This window comes from Saccopteryx bilineata, chromosome 5, assembly GCF_036850765.1.
Source record: "Saccopteryx bilineata isolate mSacBil1 chromosome 5, mSacBil1_pri_phased_curated, whole genome shotgun sequence".
Classification (NCBI taxonomy): domain Eukaryota; kingdom Metazoa; phylum Chordata; class Mammalia; order Chiroptera; family Emballonuridae; genus Saccopteryx; species Saccopteryx bilineata.
The window spans coordinates 25,107,762-25,130,694 of record NC_089494.1 but is presented as its reverse complement, the minus strand read 5'-3'; positions in this window follow the sequence as shown (position 1 = coordinate 25,130,694).

Genomic DNA, 22,933 nt, shown 5'->3' with positions numbered 1-22,933 from the left:
TGGAAACATTATTTCATTTGCTGTCTGAGATACACTACACAGATGAGGGTTTTGAGACTCAGGGAAGGCCCTTCTTGTCTCAGGTCACACTCCTAGTAAATAGCAATGACAGATGTCGCATGTTAATCTTCCTTCACATCATTTATGGATCACTACCTTGTAACCATTGCCTTTCTCTTAAAATATAAAATCCCCTATGTCCACCTACAACATCTAGATCTAAAAATGACCTTGAAATGTTATCCAGTCTAATTCTTTCTTCTTAGGCAGGGTGCTGTCCGAGTCACGCTAATCTCTAAAGAGTATCATCTATATATAAAATATATCTTTTAGAATTCAGAATTGTAAACGTGTACAAACAAAATCCTCTTATTCAGTAGATATTACTGCAGGGAATTACACTTTGTCTTAAAGGCATGAAAGCATCTGAAATTATTATGAGGATCACAACATATTTTAAAAGTGAATTGTTTGTATGGAGGGAGTGACGTTGATAAATCTGTGAAAGTAAAATCTTCCAGAAAGCCTCTCGTATTGTTTTTGCTGCTGTTTTATTTGTTTCTCAAATTTCATTGGCTACAGTAAAAATTCCTGTCTGATAATCAGCAATGCTATAATCAAGGGCCTCGGTGTCAAGTCTACCATTTGTTGAGTGAAATGGGAGTATAAATAGAGGTAATATAAGGTTGAAAGTCTCTGCCTTTCAAACTGGCTGCATTGTCCCTATGTCTGCAGTGTTTACCCTACTGTGTTTTTGTTTAAACACGTTCAGTTTCTGAACCAAAGTTTTACTCTTACTGTTACAATTTTCGCAATAATTATGTATACTATTCTGATCTACTGACTAGATTAAAATAACAGCTTGGGGGAGACACTTGAAAACCACTAGGAAGTAGAAGCTAAAGTATTAAGTAGGTTACTTAGATTATGTTTACATTTAAATTTGAATACTTTCCTGTTTCCTCAAATTAGCATCAAAACATTCTGTCTCATCTTGGCTGCTTAGTTTGGTTTGTTAGAATGTCATCCCAGTACTCCAAGGCTGAGGGTTTGATCCCAGTTCAGGCACATACAAAATCAACCAATGATGGCATGAATAAGCAGAACTGTAAATCTATGTTTCCCTCTCTCCTCTCTCTTTCTATTTCTCTTTCCACCTTCCTTTCCTGTCTCCCTTTCTCTCTAAAAATCAATAAATAATAAAAAGAATTTATGAAAATAATATGTCTCAGTAGGAAAAAATAGAAGAAAAATGTTATAGAAAAGAGTAATTATTTTGCATATCTAGAAAAATCAAAGACTAGTCAGATAGATTATGAATATATTACCTCATTAATAAAATTTAATTGAAAACATACATGTTTGTGTAGAATTGAGGCATATGGAAAATCCGAGTTATACAAAATAACTACAATCAAGGAATTATTCTTATTAAATAATGCATAACATGATAGAACTTTTGGAATCATAAATGCTTAAAAATATCCCATTTATAGCATAGATTTATAGTCATAGAGAATAAACAAATGTAGTAAATTTCTGAGTTCTTACTTTAAGAAGAATATGCTAGAAGGGATAGCTGTGTGATGCATTCATGATTTTATATTATAGAAGACTAAAGACATTTTTGATATTTGAAATTGTTCACATATAAATCGCTCATGAATATTTTCTGCATGGTGCTCCCAAGAATAGATAATTTTCAAAAACCCTCCAGTTTGCAAACATATACATGAGCACACCCATATAAATTTCCATACCACCTTGACTGTAATTATTTTTGGCACTTACACCTCTGTACCTATATCTGAATATCTAAATCCTTATCTCAAAGAGACAAAACAGCAACTTGGGCCTGGAATGGGGTTTTTTTTTCTGCATAACAATTACCTGCTGCCTCTGCAGGAGTATTAAGGAGTTGCTTGGCTAAGCAGTAAAAGCATTTCTGGAGTCAGGAACCATATGGACCCAGAGTGGTCCTGGCAAGGGACGTGTGTTGTGCTCACATTGGTTGTTCAAAGTGGTTTCGACTTGCCATCCTTCGGTTTCTTTGTTACCTGGGTTTATGCCAACCAAAGCTTTTCACCACTTACGTACTTACTAATCCCTCCTCTTTAAATCTTCTTTTTCAAGAGAAAGATGTTATGCCATGGAATTTTGTTACAGAATCTTTTTAAGCTCTTTGTTATTGACTGACTCTGGTCTAACACAGCCTACATTGGTATGGGTTATAGTTTCAACGTTGTGATTTGAAATATCAGTGACAACCATGCACTATGGATATTTTGTCATTGAGTTTTTACTCTGTTCACTTATAAGACTTTTTGCATTTGTATTCTCAACACCTCTCTCTAAATGTCAACTACTGCCAGAGTATAAAAGGGTTTCACCTAGCCAAAGGAAATACATCACATGTCTGAATTTATACTTGACCTTGGAAAAATAAAATCCTTTCCTTTAGAAGAATTACTTAGGGCAATGGAAATATATGGCAATGGTAAAAAGTGTAAACTGAAAAAAAACATTATTTTATTATTAAATATTGTTATTAATGCATAATTTTAAAAGGAAAACATACTGTTTGTTATTTATTAAGTTAGATCCATGCAATCCAGAAAGTAAATTGCTTAGTGAAACAAATATAGTATAAACACTAAGTTTGCTTTTAGCTGTCGTTTCATAACCTCCATGAAGGAAGAAGAGCAGGCCATGTGAAAACATGTTGGACAGAAGTGCTAATGAGATAGTTTAATGCCATCATCTCTAAATATTTTAAAGTGGTCCCTTGGAATCTTAGAATTTTAAAGCTTTTTAGCATGATGTAACATTTCTTACACATAAATCAACATAGGATCTACGTTACATAGGACATATGTAACAAGTACAGAAACTACTCAGTTTAACATCTACATGTCACTACCTAGCTTACAGAGCTGAATGGTTTTATGTGGGCACCTGTGTGCCCCTTCCTGATTTCATTCCTCTCATTCTTCCCAAGAATTTCATACTCTGATCTTTGTCCTCAATAGTACTTTGATTGACATTATGATTTTGCTGCATTTGTATAGATCCATAACAATGTATAATTTAGTTTTTATTCCTTTAACTTTCTATATGAATTATATTCTGAGTATACTTACTTTAACTTGATTTTCTCTTTTATTATTATGTTTCAGGCATTTCTGTATGCTGGATCTTAGAACAATAGTTGTGCTTTTTCACTGCATGTGAATTTCACTTATATGTTTATATATGGATCTCATTTTATTATTTCATTTTCTTGCTAATAATGTTTAGATGAATATAAGATTCTTTTGTGTAATGAAAAAAAAATGATTCCATGAATATATACATGGCTTGTTCTTTAGGATTTACCTTATTTAATATGTTAACCAAATTCTACAATATAGACAACCTGGGTTTTATCTGATGATGCCAAATTTTAACTGATGGTATCAAGTTATGCTTTTACTTGCCATGTGTGAATATAGTGTTATTGTTCCATTTCTCTGCAACCCTTGGAACTGTCAAATCAGTTTACATTTGTTAGTCCAGTGCAAGTAAAATGGTGTCTCATGGTTTTAACTTGTATTTCTCTGATTAGTTATGAATTTGAAGATCTTTTTATATTTATTAGACATTCAAATTTTTCTCATACAATATTTTATTATACTTTGCCCATTTCCTATAGGCTATTAATCTTTTTTTTTTGTTATTGTTCATTCGAAAGATGCTAAGCTTTCTTGGTTATACATGTTATAGATATTTTCTCTCAGTTTGTAAGTATCTTTTTACTATCTTGTAGTGTCTTTTAGTAAAGAGTTTTGTTTTTATTTTCCTTTCTTTGAGGTTTGTGCCTTTTGTACTATGCTTAAGAAATCATTTCCTTCTAGATTCTTCGAAAGGTCCTTGTAAAGTCTTATGGTTTTGTTTTTTACATGTAAGTCTTTAATATACCTGAAATTAATTTTCATGCATAGCATGGCATATGGATTCCTTTTTGATTCTTAAGTATAAAAGCAACTGTCTAAGTTCCATTTGTAATCTATCTTTACTCTCCTATACTAACTTAGCCATAGCCAAATTTCACATATATTGATTGAATTTTACACATATTCACCTCTCTTTCTGTGTATAATTGTCCAGTTATACACAAAGAGGACACTGCCTTAATTATTATAGCTTTATATAAATATATTTGTTAGTTGTTTTCACCAATACCTCCTCAATGCTTCTCTTTTTCATAAAGCTTAGTCTATGTTTGGCCCTTTGACAGTTCATAAAATATTTAGAAGGCACTTGTTTAAGTTCACAAAAAGCTCCTATTGGAATTTTGATTAGAATACAATGAATCTATAGATAAATCTGGAGAGTAATGACTTCTGAGTTTTTCTATCCTGAAACTAATAAGTCTGTTCATTTATTTATGTTTTCTCTAAAACTTTCAATAAACCTTTATAATTCATATCAATAAAGATCTTTCACATCTTTTATAGATATGTTTCTAGGTAGTTCATATTTTGGATGTTGTTATGAATGCAATCTCAAAATATTGTTTATTTATTTAACTTTTCACTGTCCTGTCTAGGAGCTCTATTTTAATATTACATAGAAACAGTGATATTAAGTAATAGAATTTACTATAGGCTGAATATTTGTGTTCCCCCCCCCCCAAATTCATGTGCTGAAATCTTAATGCCCACTGTGATGGTATTTGGTGGTAGGTTCTTTGTGAAGTGATTAGACTGTGAGGGCAATAATGCCTTTATAAAGAGGACTAAGACAGCTCTCTCACCCTTTCCACCATGCAAGGATACAACAAAAAGGCTGTGATCTTGAAGGGACCATTACTAGAACATGTCAGCACCCTGATTTTAAAGTTCTCGTTCTAGAAATGTGAGAAATAAATATCTGTTGTTTAATAAGCCACCCAGGGCCCTGGCCGGTTGGCTCAGCAGTAAAGCGTCGGCCTGGCGTGCGGGGGACCTGGGTTCGATTCCCGGCCAGGGCACACAGGAGAAGCGCCCATTTGCTTCTCCACAACCCCCCCTCCTTCCTCTCTGTCTCTCTCTTCCCCTCCCACAGCCAAGGCTCCATTGGAGCAAAGATGGCCCAGGCGCTGGGGATGGCTCCTTGGCCTCTGCCCCAGGCGCTAGAGTGGCTCTGGTCGCGGCAGAGCGACGCCCCGGAGGGGCAGAGCATCGCCCCCTGGTGGGCAGAGCGTCACCCTGGTGGGCGTGCCGGGTGGATCCCGGTTGGGCACTTGCGAGAATCTATCTGACTGTCTCTCCCGGTTTCCAGCTTCAGAGAAAAGAAAAAAAAAAAAAAAAAGAAAAAAAAAAAAGCCACCCAGTCTGTGGTATTTTGTTATAGCAACCTGGATGGGTAAAACAGACTATTTAGATATAATCTCATTATTGACCTGATATAGAGAGAAATCTTTACAAATAAATAAAAATGACAGTCATCTCAACAAATCCGGCTAACACAAAAAACACTCCTGGAGAATATGTTTTTCTTTAGCTTTCCATTCTACCTAAAACCTCAGCATTTAGAGAGTGTTTGGAATTTAGTTAAGATTAAACTGGATTGGGTGATTATGTAGAATGTGTTTAAGCACATTAGTGATTTGCATCATAGCAAAGATTAATTTATATCAGATAGTAAAAGAGGTTAAATTTGACTAGTAAAAAAAATGAGCATAAAAAAATGAGCAAAAAAAATTTCTCTATCCTGAGTCATCCAAAAGAAAAAAATCCAGGTACCGATTTCCCTGTCTTCTCCTTCAGATGACTCAGATAGAGAACTTTTTGTTCTACAGTTCTGGCATATGTAACTAATAGATCTTTATAAGAACTACATTTTCCAAGCTGCCGAGCCATGTACACTGTACAATCTGTCTTTTAAGGGGCCTTTCTTTGAGCAATGAAAACAGATGCATGCTTGAACTTTGCTGGGAAAATGTGTAAATAAAGCCTTTTGAATTTTCAGGGAAAGTACAAGATAATGTAATGTACGCATCTGGATATAAAGGCTGGTGACAGCCTGTTGTGTGTATATGCATGTATGTACACACACACACACATAATTTTTAAAGTATTTATCTCTGGGATTTCTCTAACCATGCTGTCTCCTCTCTACCTATTACTATACTGTGTTATGGTTTATGATAATAAAATTTACTGGCAATTTATTAAATTTAGTGCAATGCTTATGTGTGTGTATGTGTAACATGTAAATATATTTGAATTGCGTTTTACATAGATTTTTAACACTGAGTTTTATATATATATGAGTACCATTAACATCAATAGTAATAAGTTATCATAGTTAAGGGTAGGGTCTTGCTGCTAATAGCTTCTTTTATCAGGTGACATAAATGAGTTAAGATAATATAATAAATAGATTAAAGTTAAGATGAAGGGCAGTTAGGGCATCAGAAGCTCCCATATTTTAGTTTTACGTTAAGATTTATTAACAATAAAATAACAGTCAAGTTTGTAAATTATTTCTTTAGCACCCCATCCAACTTCCCCTTGAAGTGGCAAAAGACTCTTTTAATCAGAAAAAAATGGCTGCCTAAAACATATCAAATAAAAGTAATGAATGCCTATTTTTCTGATAATCATTATTTAGGATCACTTGTTCTAAAATGAAAAGAGCATGATTTTACAGTGCAATGTGTCTAAACTTCTCGCGTGACTTTGAGACAACAGCAGCCAGAAAGTTCTCAGAGTTCCCTGTCGCCCCAGGCATGTTTGTGAACATGGAAATAATTTCGCCCTTCTTGCCAGAGCACCAGAAAGAAAAACAAGCAAAGAAGCCAGGTCATCTCAGAAATCAACCGCGGCCTGCCAGAGGTTTACAACTTCACCCTGACCCAGTGCCTTCGAAGAAGATGTAGGAAGCAAGAGCAAATTATTTTCTAATACGAATTTCTCTTGCAATCAAGATAATAAGTTGCAACACAGACCTTTCTAAATGAATAAAAAAATATGTTTCAGAAAGCCCTGCCACAGAATAACTGCGTTATGAGCAGTTCATTTCGCAATGCCTTGTCCTCATCACAGCGCTCTCTGTGCATCTCAGGTGTCTAAAACATCAGGAAAGAGAGAGCACGTTGCCACTGCTGACCTAAGGACATAACAGAAACTCGAGGTTTGCTGAACTCTGTACCATCTACCTTTTTAATCCTTTTGGCTTCATGCAATAATTTAAAATGTGATGTTAAATAATAAGAAAAAAATGAAGTGATATTATGATATTATTGGAGTAGTTTGCACCTGCCAGATACATGCACATCACTAATTTGACCTTTGCGTCCACCATGGGCATATGCATATACCTTACATATCCATACAAGGTAGATAGATATTTCATAGACTAAAGGATTTAGTTCATCCCTGATTGCTACCAGTTGTTACAGTGATAGGCTAGACAGGGATATAAACCTGAATCTTCCAGACCCTAAAGACCAGGGTCCAGAGCGTGCAATTTCATTTCTGTCTTTCTGAAAGAATGATTGCTGAAATAAAAAAAGAAAAAGAAAAAAAAACCAGAATACATCTATACTTCTAGATTTTTTGAAAAAAACTGTGGGCAATTTTACAGTCAAGGACATTTTCCTGTCAGTGCCCCATATAGTCTGCTGATGAGTGGATTTCTAATTATTATGATTGTTCTAGTTGAATAGAGGTCCATGGTTCTAGAAAATTCCACAAAGCCAAGTTTTATTGCACTATACTTTGCGTCAAACATATCCAGGGACTCATAAAGAAACAAAGAGTGTGGTAAAATCATAACATGGCTGTTTTCATGGAACAGGACTCTCTGATTATCCTTCAATAAAATCTCCTTGCTCCGGAACGGAGATAAAGGCTTTGGCAAGTGAAATGCACATTGGATGAGCTCTGGTGGGTCATATTTGCCATTGGAGGGAATTTTCATAATGGCTGTGGTATTTGCTATGACCAATGAAGCTATAAGTTTAATAACAGTTCTAAGAAAACTGAACAGCTTCTTAGACATTTCTCTCTGCCTCCCTTCTTTCTATGCTTTTCTGTTTTCCAGCAACTATGAATTGAATGCCAATTATAAAGCAATCACTATTGTAGGTGTCAGGGGTAGAAATATCATTGAACATAGCAGATAAAGTTAGTGCTCTCAAGGCACTTCCAATTCCTATGAGACAAAAAAAGCACTAACAAAAGGCACTGCACATTTTTTTGTGTGTTAGGTGATAAATGCATATAAATAATAAAGCAGGGAAAGGCACAGATAGTGTTGGAGAGAATGGTATTTTATATCTGTGGGCAAAAAAAATTCCTCTGGTATGGAGACATATGAGCAGAGATCTAAATAAATGAGGGAGAAACCATAGAGGTATTTGGGAAATGAATACTTTAAGAGGAGGAAACAGCAGTGCAAATGCTATGTGAGTGGCTTTGTGAATTTGTTTTGGAAATATGAATGCAATTCATGTGACTGTTTTGAAATGAGAATGGGGGGGATTGTAGAAAATACAATTCAGAGAGACAGGTGAGGGCCACATAGTCTATAGGAAGACTTTGTGGGTTTTCCTATTAAGATGGAAAGGAATCAGACTATTTTTTGAAGAGGATCCATTAAAAATATAACTCTGACTGCTGTGTGGGGACTATAATGTATAGAGCCAATAGTCAAATCGCAGGGACCGGACTGGTGGGTGTATGTCTGAGCTTGTAAGTGTGAGAGCAGGTGTTCTGCCTTCCAGTCCTTGCTGCTGCCTCTGAGAGGAACAAATTCCAAAATCACCCTGACCTTCCATTCTTGAAGATCTGCTTTTAAATTCAAGAGATTGAATACTGAATCTGAGCATATGCAGAGCTAGTGTTCAAACATCTTTGCATTTTGAGCTTACTTTTATTCTTTAAGGTTTTATATTGTGTGTGCCGATGCAGAGAGCTATATAGTATAAACCACAGTGCCCACAAATGGTTACATCCAAAACGACGCGTGAAAACTCCAAGTAGCAAGTCCAGGTGAAAGACTAGAATCTGCACTGTTTGATAGTCTGAAGCAACTCTCTTTCTCTCTCTCTCTCTCTCTCTCTCTCTCTCTTTCTCTTTTTAATCCACAAGGTCTGCTGATTTTTCAGATTTTTTGCATATTATTTTACTTACTGTCTTTTTGGGCTACCCAAGTTTTGACAAATAAAGTATTTCTAATTTTACCCTGTTGTCAATAAAATATTCTTGTTTAGAACAGTTTTGTAAATGATTTATTTCTGAATGCATCCATGAAAAGAATTTTTAAAAGACTTATTTTAAAACTATAACTTATACCATAATTTTAATTTCTAAAGTATATTTATCAAGTGCCAATTTATAGAATTAAGATCTTTATAGTGTCAGAAAAAAAACCTTACATATTTTAAAGAAGATGCTGGCTAACTTTAGTTTTTTCTTTATATCATAGTTTATTTTTCTAAATGAGATATATAATTTAGATATATAATTTATACTTTTTTAGGGTATTAACAATAACAGTGAAGATTTAAGTAACTTAAGTATAGTCTAACATGAAGGGGATATTTGCAAGGAAGGACAAAATGTTTATAGTCACTGATACATATATACATACATAAATAGCAACTTTCTAGCTTAAATATTTAAATATATGCCTTACTAATGAATAATCTTTATATTCATTTTTATTATGTTGAGGTATTTATTTTTAGAAATGTCTAATCACAGATGGTCATTTTGATAACCTAAATATTACTCTGACACTGTTTTGGTAATTTCATGTTTGACTTTGAATGTGGTTAAGGTACTTTACATTAGAGATTTTTTGTAGCACAAAAAATACATAAAAAATTATAGATCAGTGCTTGACCAGGCAGTGGCGCAGTAAATAGAGCATTGGACTGGGATGCCAAGGACCCCGGTTCAAGGCCTTGAGGTTGCCAGCTTGAGCTCAGGCTCATCTGGTTCGAGCAAGGCTCACCAGCTTGAGCCCAAGGTCACTTGCTTGAGCAAGGGTCACTTGATCTGATGTAGCCCTCCAGTCAAGGCACATATGAGAAAGCAATCCATGAACAACTAAGGTGCTGCAACGAAGAATTGATGCTTCTCATCTCTCTTCACTTCCTGTCTGTCTGCCCCTATCTATCCCTCTCTTTGTCTCTCTCTGTCTCTGTCACACACACACACATACAAAATTATAGATCAGCATCATAGATAATTTTTATCAGTAGATTTTAAGATAGATAATATTACTAAAATGAGAAAGGGATCAGAACAGTTTTTCATCTGAATCCAACTTATAAATTCTATAATTTTCTACTATGAGAGAAGTATATTGATACAGACTTAATGTGAATTGGAGAGCCTTTCCCAACTCTCACAAGTCTAGTTTAGTTACTTTTCCTAGGTTCTCTTAAAATGTCTAGGACCCAACAATTATTGTAGCACATATCACACAGTATTGTAATTTCATTGTTATTTGTATATCTTTTTCACTACACTATAAGCCATTCAGTGACAGGAGCTATATAGTTTATTTACCCTTGTATTTCAGCACATATTACAATGCCTTTTAAGTGGTAGATTAAATCAGTATTTACTGAAATGATTATTCTGTGTGGGAAAGCTTACAATGTGGAAAAGAAGAGTAAGTCTACAAATGGGACCCCATACTTTGAAGTATGGGCACACAGTCTTGGCACACCTTTAATTCCATCTGTGAATGAGGTAGCCATCTTTGCACAGATGTGTCTCAGAGGAGTCTTCTCTCTCTACTTTTCTTCCCCAGAGTTTCTAAGACACTGCATTCAGGACACACCCATCACCCATGTGCATCCTAGAAGTAAAAGGTGTTAATTTGCCTATAGGTTAATCAATGACTAATTGAGCACTAGAATTAGTATATAAATATTTCTTTGTTTTACTGGTATACAAGTCTGAAGGACATTTTATACCATCCCTTGAAAAGTCCTGATGGTGGGATGGTGCCTGAGTTTTCCCTAGTGGAGAACAACGAAAGAATACACCCTTACACTGGTTCTCCCTTCTTCTCCGTTTCATTCTTACCAGTTTCCCCAAGTTAACTGTCTTCATAGATACCTAGTTTCAGGATCTTTTTCAGAAATAATCTGGTGCTAAGAAATCACCTAAAGCTTCATTGGTTAGAGCATCCTTCCAAATGCTAAGGTGGACAGTTCAGTCCCTGGTTAGGGCACATACAGAAACAGATCAATATTTCTGTCTGTCTTAACTCTTTCTCCTTCTCTTTCTCTCTATCCCTTCCTCTCTATAAAATCAATCAATCAATAAAAAACACTTAAGTATATATTTAAAAAAAGAGAAAAGAAATTGTTAAGAAAATGTATGCTGTTCTGGTGATTGAGCAAAGAATAAACAAGAGAGCTAGCCATGTCCTGTCCTGGAAGAAGTCATCCTTGGTCAAGCAACACTAAGTGCAAAGGGCTGAGACAGAAGCATGCTAGCTGCATTAATAAAGGAAGGGCAGTGGGGTAAGAAATGGACCAGATCATGTGGGACGACGAGGACATTATGGAGACTTCTGCATTTACTTAAAGTGATTTAGGAAGGTGTTAGAAAGTTCTGTGCAGAGTAGTGATATGTTCTGGTTATGATTTTAACGTATCACTTTGACTATTACAAATATGTATACTGGTTTCTGTCTTTCTTGCTGTATTCTGTCCTACTGCTCTGATGTGATTCCTATGCCTCACAGTTCTATGGGTAATGATTCCTAAATATTTTATTTATAATTGATAGAATAAATCTACCTTCATTAGTCTGAAAAAGTTGCATTCCTTGGTTTTGTGCATTTTCCCCAGTTAATATTTGGAAATACTTTTATATTAACTCAATAATATGAGAATTTTTGTTTGGAATTATATTAGATCTATAAATAAGTTTTAGGGTCTATTTATTGTACTGTTTGCTCCCATGTAGACTATGCTCATTCTCTGTTTTTACTCAAGTATTATTTTATCTTTCTTGGAAGAGTTGTGTTATGTGCATAGTTTTTTACAGATATTATTAAATTTAATTCTAGAATATTTATATTACGTCTGTGGAATGGTATCTTTTCTGGTTGCATATTTTCTACTAGTTCTTCCTGCATCTAGAAAAACTTCTAGATTAAAAAATATATATTATATGGTCTGACCGGTAGTGGCACAGTGGATAAAGCGTAGACCTGGAATTCTAAGGTCACTGGTTCAAAACCCTGAGCTTGCCTGGTCAAGGCACATATAGGAGCTCATGCTTCCTGCTATTCCTTCCCTTCTTTTTCTCTCTCTCTGTCCTCTCTCTTTTAAAATGAATAAATAATATATATTATGTATATGATCATATTTGTCCACTTTCAGTAACTTGCCTCTATATTCCATAGTTTTAAATTTGATTGTTTTCTGTATTTAGACAACCCCATCTTAATCCAGAAATACTTAGTTTGCATTTCTCTTTCTAATACTTATACCTTTTTTCCTTATTCTTGTATTGAGTCAACTAAAATTTTAGGAGAATATTAATTACTTGTGACAACAGTGGACCTGTTTTCCTTGTATCTGGTTATTTATGTAAATCTCTCTGATATTGAGATAGACAATAGGTTTAATCTCATTAAATAGTAATTACTGTTTTTCTGGTGTTTTATACTGGGGTTCAATACAAACAGTATTGTGTTCAATTAAAATTGTGTGCCATAAACTAAAAAAGCAGACGGATTGTTACCAGGCTACAGCTTAGTATAACACTAGCTCTTAATTTGAAATGATTTTTATCAGGGGTGTCTATACATGTAGAAGCAGTAAACCAAATTCTATCAGACTGTCCTGCACCCATGCTTCCATTCATGAGCAAGTCCTCATTGTTTGTTTATTGGTATTAGGAGTGGGGGACACTAAAAAAATAGAAATCTTCTATGAGGATTTTCTAATTTTACCAGGAAAAAAAGATGGGGGAGAGGACTTTTTTTTTTTATTTAACACAATGTATATAACATCACACATTTGTACAGTTAGGATGCTAGTACCAAAATGAAGAGAAATTTGAGACACCTGTCTTGGCAGTTTGGCCTTTAAAATGCCTATAGGGTTTTCCTTAAGATTTCCTTAAGATTAAGGAAAGTAGGAACCTCACCAGTGGTAGCACTTTAGGCAAAATAACACTGTTACAAGATACAGGCTTGGTCACTGTTTCTGTTCTACGTCTACTAGAGCAAAGATAAAAAATAAAATAATAATGGTTTAGAAAGTATTTTACAATACAGATATCTGGACGCTAGCCCTAGAAAGTTTGATTTAATCGATATGAAATGAGGCCTGGGAACGGTTTCTCCTTAAAAATTTTGAGGCGACTGTAATTGAAGCAACGATAGAGAAGAATTGTACCATTGCTCCATGTCATGAAAGAAAAGTCTTTTGTCCAGTCAAACTCATTATTGTGCCAATGTGTCAACTAAATAATCATTTAGGAGTTGGTAAATGTACAAAATGGCCTCCTGTGAAGTGAGTCACTTGGAGAGACATCACAAAAATTATTTTCAGGGTAATTGGATTTAAAACAACAAAACCAAAATATTCCAGATACATATGAGATAAAGTGGTATGTAAGGATTTTAATTAATCAGACTCTGATTCTTCAATTTCACACTTTTTAACAAATATATCTGTGAGAATATGGTTACTGATTATTTTGAAGTCAAAATTATAAAATATTACTTATGTTAGTCGAAAATATATTGTAACTATTCATTGATTTTCTACTTTGCCACATTCTTTTAGGCAACAAGATAAGATACAGATAAGCAAAAGGCACCCTAAGGACCTCATTCATAATGTCACCTACACTTCTGTGGAGATGGACGATAGACAAACGAACAAAATGATGTACCCTCCTTTAAAAGCATGACCTCTATCAAAAGGCTCTCGATACTGAGCCACAGTCACCCAACAGTGGTCCTTTCCATTTACTCTCCAATTCTCCTAAACTACCAGTTCATTTTATTCCCTTTCTTCTCAACCTTCAGCAACCTTACCCTTTCCTTTCTTTACTCTAATGTCTGCTTTCCGTGCCACTGTGAATATAGGCGCTATCAAAAGGGAGTGTTTACTCCAGCACCAACAAGTCTGCATCTGCAGTCAGGATTATATCCCCTTCCTTTCTGTATTAACTGTCCCTAATGTTCACTATGTGTCAAATTTCATCTTCTTTCCCCTTCTCAGGGTTATCACTCCACCAGCAGCAATTTCCCTCTCTCTACTGCCTCTTTCCCACCAAAGTATAAACAATCTGTGATGTATGCAATCTCATAAAGCAAAAACGATCCCTCTCTTAGTGAGACCAGCATCTCTGACCCAGGTAAACAAGTTTGTCATCCCACCTGAGGCCACATTTCTCTTTAGGCACCATCCTAGAGTTCTGTTCCTTGTTCTAGCAACATGTATTGAGTTTTTAATATTTACACTAACTAATTCTCTTCCTTTCACTCTATGCTCAAGACAGGCTTTTATCCCAACTACTTTATTGGAAATGCTCTTATCAAAATCATCGACAATGTCTGTGATGTTAAATCTACTTGTCAGTTTTTAGTCATTTAACACGATCTGTCAGTTGCATTTGAAGTAGTGTGATCACTCTCTTTTTTTGGAACACTTCTTTCACTTTGCTTCCAGACAACTGATTTCTGTATTCTTCTGGACGTCCCTTCATTTTCCTTTTACATTTCCTTATTTTTTCAGACCTCTAAAATTGGAGTTTCCTAAGACTCAGTCCTTTTCTTTCCTTTTCTTTCTTTTTCTTTTTTTTAATTAATCAAAACTAGCTTAGAAGTTTGAGAGAAATAATAGAATAAAAAGGTATCATGAAAGACATTGAATACTCTGCTTCACTTGTTAAATTCAGACATGTTTATAACTCATTTTATTCTAGTTACTATGTAGGTTTTAGGAATATGTTGTACAAAAAATAAGCATAGCCAGTATAATTCTAGTTCTGTTTAAAGGATCACACATGAGAATGAAATTTTAAATATCCCCCCCAAAATAGTTTTTTGGAAAACTATGCAGCCTAAAATGGACCTTTGAGAAACCTAATGATGACTTTAAGATATATCAAAAAGGCACATAATATATAAGTAATATATAGATACATACATAAATGTAGTTAAGCTGTGATATCAGGTGAGTGATGAAAGAAATAACATTTTTTTTTTGCCTTAAATTAACTCATCGGAGTACAAAATAGCACTGAAACTTATTTGTCTTTGATGTTTACATTTTCAATTCTTTCATGAAGAATCTTCTAAGCGCAAAAGCTACTCTCAGAAAAACTTGAACAGTCAGGCCTTCTTACCTAGCTGGGATATATGTAATTGTAGTGCTTACAAACAAGCAAATAATATAGATTTGTTCATTCAACATTATTACTTCCCTATTCTCGCTTGCTTTCTCTCTTTGAAGGCTGGTGAGCTAAGTAAAACAAAATCTAAACTATATGTTTTAGTCTCTAATGCAGCTGAGTATGGTCATGGCTTTCTAACTTCATTTTAGAGAATGAGAGGGAAGAACTTAATGCATTTATTTTTCAGATACTTTTAGATGCAGAATCTGGTGAAAGGGGTACCAGACCAGGAAGAGAGAAGGAACCTGTATTCTCAATGGTACTGTTGGGCATCATTGCCTGACTAATCCAGTAGACTTCATGCTCTTTGAGATAAACATGTATAAATATTTGCTTACATGCCTTAGTCAAAAGAACTCTGTTAGATGCAGCCAAACAGAAATCCTGTTAGGTACAATAGTAATATTTCTCTAATATGTAATAGGGCTGTAGAAATAGAAATCATCTGTGTATATTTTCATATTAAATTTTTAGGTGAATAAGTAATACTTTAGAAAAATTAGTAGCAATGTCTATACGGAAGAAATCAGTGGATAGTAAATAGTGCATAAGTGATACAAAAAGAACATCAATATTTTTATAAAACTTTTATAGTGTCATTTTATAAATTATATACAGATTACTTTGAATGCTGACTAACGATTAGTCTCTATGTGATAATAAACAATAAGTTGTTCATTGGTGGAGATCATTTTAATTGTGATTATTTATAGTCATGCATGTTCTCAAGCATGTCAATCTGCTTTTGTATTTATGCTTGATATACTTGGGTTTGATGTCTTCTCAAGAGGCAGCACATCTAGTGGTTAGGAGTCATGCCTTTGGACACAGACAGACTGAATTTGCATCCCAGCTCTATGGCTGATTTGCTGTGCAATCATGGGCAATGACTAAAACTCACTAAACCTCACATTTTGCAAAAATAAACATAACAATAATAACTTCTTAAAAAGTTATCTGACTATTAAGTAAAATAGTACATGTAAAATGTTTAATTCAGTATAAAATGCAGTAAATACTTAGAGTCAACATGAGCTGTTATTATATTAATTATCCAAAGAAAAAATCGAGAATACACTTAAATTTTTCCATACTGTCATTACTTTCTCCTCTCATATATAAAGTTTACTTTGATTTCTTTAAAATTTCAACATTAGAGGAACATATTTTAATAACTTAAAAATTACTTGAGCTTGACATTTATTAATGACAAAAGCACACTTTTGCTATATCTCTGATTTTTAAAAAATTTTATAATGCCAAAATGTTAATTAACAGGGGTTTTGAGTCATAAGAGCATTTATAACTATCTGGAAAGAGATAATTTCTGGAGTGTCAAAGTGGGGGCAATTTAGTCCAGAATAGGCAAGCATAGTATCTTTCTGAAGTATTTGGCGATGGTTACTGGCTGAAACATGGAGACAGCAGGAATTAATCTTGTCTGGTAATAAAGCCTATGCCAGATTGGATCCATGAGGAAGTATTAGCTGATAGACAGTGTACTAGTTCATGCTATTCAGATATATATCAGTGAGTAGGATTACAAAAAAGGCATTGAATCAGAAAAACTAATTTCTTCCCTCTTAACCAACTGAATGTCACAATTCATTGCTGTTATTTAAAAAAGGAAGAGAAGTAAAATATTGTAGTATTCAGTTCACAAAATATTTTGTACTAAATCACCATGTTGTACATTTTATATATGTTATATGTTGATAATATCTTAATGAAGCTGAAAAAATGGAATAGGAGAAGAAAGAGAAACATTATTTAGCTGCGTTCTAGCCTTCTATCACCTCTGCACAGACAAGAACCATTGAATTCTTGCCATCTTTTTTTTTTTCCTCTCAGTTTTCCTTTTATGCCTAAAAGTTGACCCTGAATTACAAAACCAGATTTATATGATATGGTTATTTGATAGAATAATTCTGTATATTTGAGAAAAGTGGCAAGGACCATTCCAAAAACTTAAATGTATTCAGTTTATGCCAACTCTAACCTCTCCCATACATAAGAGATCCAGAAGATTTTTATATACTTTTATGTATTTGTTTTTTTAACTGAATAACAACAAAAAAAAAAGTCGAACAATACATTGAGGTCTTAAGAAGATACTAAAAAATTGGCATAGCGATTTCTTAGCAAGCACATTATACGGGAAAGTGTCAATTTTGTTGGCCAAGAGACTGTGGACCTGGAAATTCATGCTGTTATCCTTTTGATATCCTGTTGAATTTATTTGCTAAAATTTTGTTAAGCATTTTTGAATGTATGTTCATGAACTATATTGGTCTATATTTTTCTATTTTTGTAATGTGTTTATCTGATTTTATATCAGAGTATGGCTAGCCTCCAGAATGTGTTGGAAGGTTTTAATTTTGCTTTTGTTTTTTAAAACAGCATTAAACTGTTATTTATTCGCTAAATGTTTGGTAGAAATTACAAATGAAGCCACTTGCTTCTAACATTTACTTTTTTGGAAAGTTTTAGAAATAAATTCAATATCTTTAAAAGATAGAGGGTGATTTCAATGATTGTTTTAGGGGGTGAGCTTTAAGAAGTTTGTAATTCATAAATGTTTCCAGATGTATTGGGTTAAAGCTGTTCATAGCATATTCATATTTTCTTTTTAGTCTGTGGGATTTACAGACTAAATATTCTTTCTCTCATTTTTACAATTTATAATTTGTCTTTTCTTTCCTTTTTCTCTTGTTTAGCCTGGCTGGAGATTTATCAATGTTATTTATCTTCTTTAAAACCCAGTTTTCAGTTTTATTGATTTTTCCCAATTACTTTTATTTATTTGATTGAATCCAGATTTTCCCCTCCTATAATTTTCATTCTGTTTGAATAAATTCTTTTAACATGTTGTATAGTTATTATAGTGTGCCGGTGCTGAAAATTTCTGGTACATTATTGTATTTTAATTTTTGGAAATCTTTTTATTGGGCATAGAATTCTATGTTGTCTCTTTTTATCCTTTAGGATTTTAAAGATATTGTTCCACTGTCTTCTGACTTGCATTATCATTGTTATTATTATTATTATTGCTTATTCAGTGAGAGGAGGGGAGGCAGAGAGACAGACTCCCACATGCACCCCAACAGGGATCCACCCAGAAAGTCCACTAGAGGGCAACACTCTGCTCATCTGGGGCATTGCTCCATTGTTCAGCACCTGAACTCTTCTTAGAGCCTGAGGTGGAGGCCATTGAGCCATCCTCAGTGCCAGGTCAAATTGCTCCAATACAGCAATAGCTTCAAAAGAGAAAGAGAGAGAAAGAGAGAGAGAGAGAGAGAGAGAGAGAGAGAGAGGTGAGAGGGGAAAGGGTTTCCCCTGTGTGCCCTGGTCAGGAATCATAACCAGGGACAGTCACATACTAGGCTGATGCTCTACCACTGAGCCAACCAGCCAGGCCCTGGCTTGAATTTATTTATAAGAAGTCTGTTGTCATTTGTATACTCATGCCTTTATGTAATGATCTTTATTCTCTGGCTGCTTGGAATAATTTTTTTTTATTATTGGTTTTGACATTTCATTATGATGGACATTTGTGACTCTATGTATTTGAAATTCATTGTGCTTAATTTTTCTATGAGTATAGTGTTTATCAAATTCTAAAACTTTTCATAATTTTTTCTTCATATCTTTTTTTTCTTTTTTCTTTTCTTTTTTTTTGGGGGGGGGTTTCGAAGCTGGAAATGGGGAGAGACAGTCAGACAGACTCCCGCATGCGCCCCACCAGGATCCACCCGGCACGGCCACCAGGGGGCGATGCTCTGCCCCTCTGGGGCATCGCTCTGCCGTGACCAGAGCCACTCTAGCGCCTGGGGCAGAGGCCAAGGAGCCATCCCCAGCGCCCGGGCCATCTCGTTGTGGGAGGGGAAGAGAGACAGAGAGGAAGGAGAGGGGGAGGGGTGGAGAAGCAGATGGGCGCTTCTCGTGTGTGCCCTGGCCGGGAATCGAACCCGGGACCCCTTGCACGCCAGGACGATGCTCTACCACTGAGCCAACCAGCCAGGGCTCATATCTTTTTGTTTCATGCTCTACTCTGTGACTTCAAATATTTTTTATGTGAGGCCACAGAAAATTTTTTTTACAGCTCATTAATTATCAGTTAGTATATTTCAGTTTTTTTCTCTACTTTTTATTTCAGGTGATGCTTCTTATTAATTTTTTTAAATCAATAATATTTTCTCTTATAAAATTTAATCTGTTATTTCCATCCCATGTATTCTTCACTTCAGATATTACATGTTTTAATTTCCAGAAGTTTGATTTTTGTCTTTTTTATATCTTCCATGTTTTTTTGAGTTATACGTTTCTCTATGTTTTTGAAATACAGAGTACTTTATAATAACCATATTATGTCTTTTTTATAATGTCACTATTTTGTGAATTTGGGATCTTTTTCCATTCATTGATTTTCCTAGCTATTAGTGGTCATATTTCTTTTTATTTGTTGCATACCTTTTAATTTTGAATGAATCCCAGACCTAAATTTTATGATACTAGACACTGAATTTTTTAGTATTCTTTTGCATCTTCTTTAGCTTTCTTCTCAAACACAGTCAAGTTAAATGAAAACAGTTTTATCCTTTTGAGAGTCCTTTAAACTCTTTTAGGTGGGACAATGGCAGCATTTATTCTAGACTAAATTGGCTCTGTCACTGAGACAATATCCTTCTGTATTTTCAACCAAAAGCTTTGTTATGAAGCTTCTCCTCTCTGACCATTGAAGCCTAAGCTATTGCTAGTCCTGTGTGAGACTGAGTGACTGCTGTTCATCCTTTGTTTATCTTTTCCCAGACAGTGGTTAATTTATTTTTATACATGCCCTGATGAGTACTCAGCTGACGTCATAAGAAAAACCCTTTGAATATCTCTAGAGTTTGTTACTTATAAAACTCTCTACTCCAAGTACTGTACTGTGTAAATTCTAGCTGTCTTGATTTCTACAAATTGTGTTCAATAACTGCTGGGATCTGTTTGGGCTTCCTCTCCTGCTCTGCACATTGGACATTCTCTGCTTGTAGTAAACTGGTTCAACTGTCTTTTGTTGCCACAATGGCTGAAAGCCACTGTTTTATAAATTTGATCTAGTTTTTTTTAACTGGTAAGGTTCAGGGTAAATATATTCCCTGATATTTGATTATGGCTGCAAGTTGAAATCTTATGGTTAAAGTTGAGAATTGATGAATGTTATAAGCCTGTGCAATATAGGATGGGGCAAAAGTAGGTTTACAGTTACTCATATGAAAAATAATACAATAATTAATAAATAATGATACAAGAATAAACTGTGTGTTTCATGTATTCACAGCTGGAAACCTACTTTTGCCCTACCTATAAGCATTCAAGTTTCAAAACATGCTTTTATTATGCTTTATGAGTTTTTACTCTGGAACTACTTTTATAAATTAATAGTATCTATTTATGTGTGTCTATCATCTATTTATTGATCTATCTCTATCTATTATCTAGCTATCATCTATTTTGCCACCTATCAGTCATATCTTTCTATATTTTTGATAGCCTGTTGTTTAGATGTAATATAATTAATAAATCCCAAAATATTAAAAGCAAAACTATTCAAGCTAATTCAGATTATTGCTTTTTTTCCCCTAATGAGATGAGGTATGTATTGGGCTTATTTAAAACCTAATATATTTTATTAGTTATTAATTGATACTATTGCTATTTGCATTGTTATTTAAATGCTCATGTAACTGCAGAACCAGCTCAAATTGGTCCATCCTGTTTCTAAACAACACCCAGAACCAAAGTTTAAACCTTAAATACACCACTTATGAGCAATATCGGAATCTCTAACTATTCCTCCCCATTCCCTTCCCCACTACTGAAGTATGAAAGAGCAGAAGACAGAAAAATGGACTGAACAAAAACCAATTTTCTTCTATTAAGATTATAAGCATATAAGAAATCATACATGAAAGCAGTGTTCATATTATAAATTTTATAAAATTCTAAGCTCTAATTATTTTATCCACCATCACCCATATTTTAGACATAGTTAAAATTATAGTCCAGTAAATACTGAATGCCAGATGAATGGTTTCTAACTGGGGGATGCTCCCGGCAGGATTTGATTAGCTCATTGATTGCAAACTTGATAACTTTTGATCCCAGTACATATTACATACCCACTGTAACAGCTCTGATTCTTAATCCTAAATGTCTAAATCCCATGATAAGGATTTCTAAAACCTTCCCCAACAAAGGTTATTTCAATACTGTTGCTGTCTTTTATGACATTGATTTTTCAGTTGCCCGTATCTTTTCTATTACATGTTCAATCTTGGAACTTACGTTTATTTTTTTATAAGGTAATTTTTCAGTCTACTTGATCCACCTAGAAAATCAAGTGATTTTAATGTATATTTGCTAGTAAAAAGATTTTATGACAGTGAAATACAATTCCTCGGCCTAGGACTCAAGCTGTAGTTTGATTAGCTTCCCTTAGCCTCACACAACAAGGTATACTAGGAAATAGGCTGGGGACAGGGGTGAGGGGTTACTTGCTTGAGATGAATGTCTAAAAATTGCTGTATTAAAATTTGTTTATTTTACTATGTATATATATGGGCATGTAATTGATTTGACAATCTTTTGCTATCTTATGGCAAGACATATATGTTTCTTAAAATAATTCTTTAAGACAAGTATTGTTATGGAAATTTTCAGATGTTTCTGCCAAATTTAGGAGGATGTACTCTATCTTTTGTAAGCTTCTGAAAAGTAGCTGAAAATCTACCATGTGCCAAATCTGCTCTGGTTGTTTTCACACATACACATTATATCTCTTGTTTCATCAATTATTCAATTTCTCCACTGCATTTTTTCTACTAGCCTGAATAGATTTTAATGCAACTCTTTTATAATAACTTGATATATATATATATATATATATATATTCACTTAAATAAATCTATAAAGCTAAGGAAGAACAAGAAGCTATTTACCCAAAGTGAGCTTCTAGTTTTATTTTGCATGGCTGTTTGCCTGCTTTTCTATCTTAGGAAAATCAAGAAAACCCCTTTTTGTAAAATGGAGTCCTACTATTTTTCACTACTGGAAGAAAATACAAATTTAGTTTGTCAGTTGGATGGCGAGTTGGGAGAATGATGGATCTATTGGTGGGTTTGGGATGTATAAAGAATGAAATATGTATTCAATAGTTCAGTTAGATTGTGACAGCTATATCCAACCATTTGTTTATGTATGTAAGAAAGAATCTTTATTAAAGTATTTTGATCAAACATTAAAAACATAGACTTTGTATTTAGAACGGTTTTACATTCACAGTAAAATCAAGCAGAAAGTAGGGCCCTGGCCGGTTGGCTCAGTGGTAGAGCATTGGCCTGGCGTGTGGAAGTCCCGGGTTCGATTCCCGGCCAGGGCACATAGGAGAAGCGCCCATCTGCTTCTCCACCCCTCCCCCTCTCCTTCCTCTCTGTCTCTTTCTTCCTCTCCCGCAGCCGAGGCTCCATTGGAGC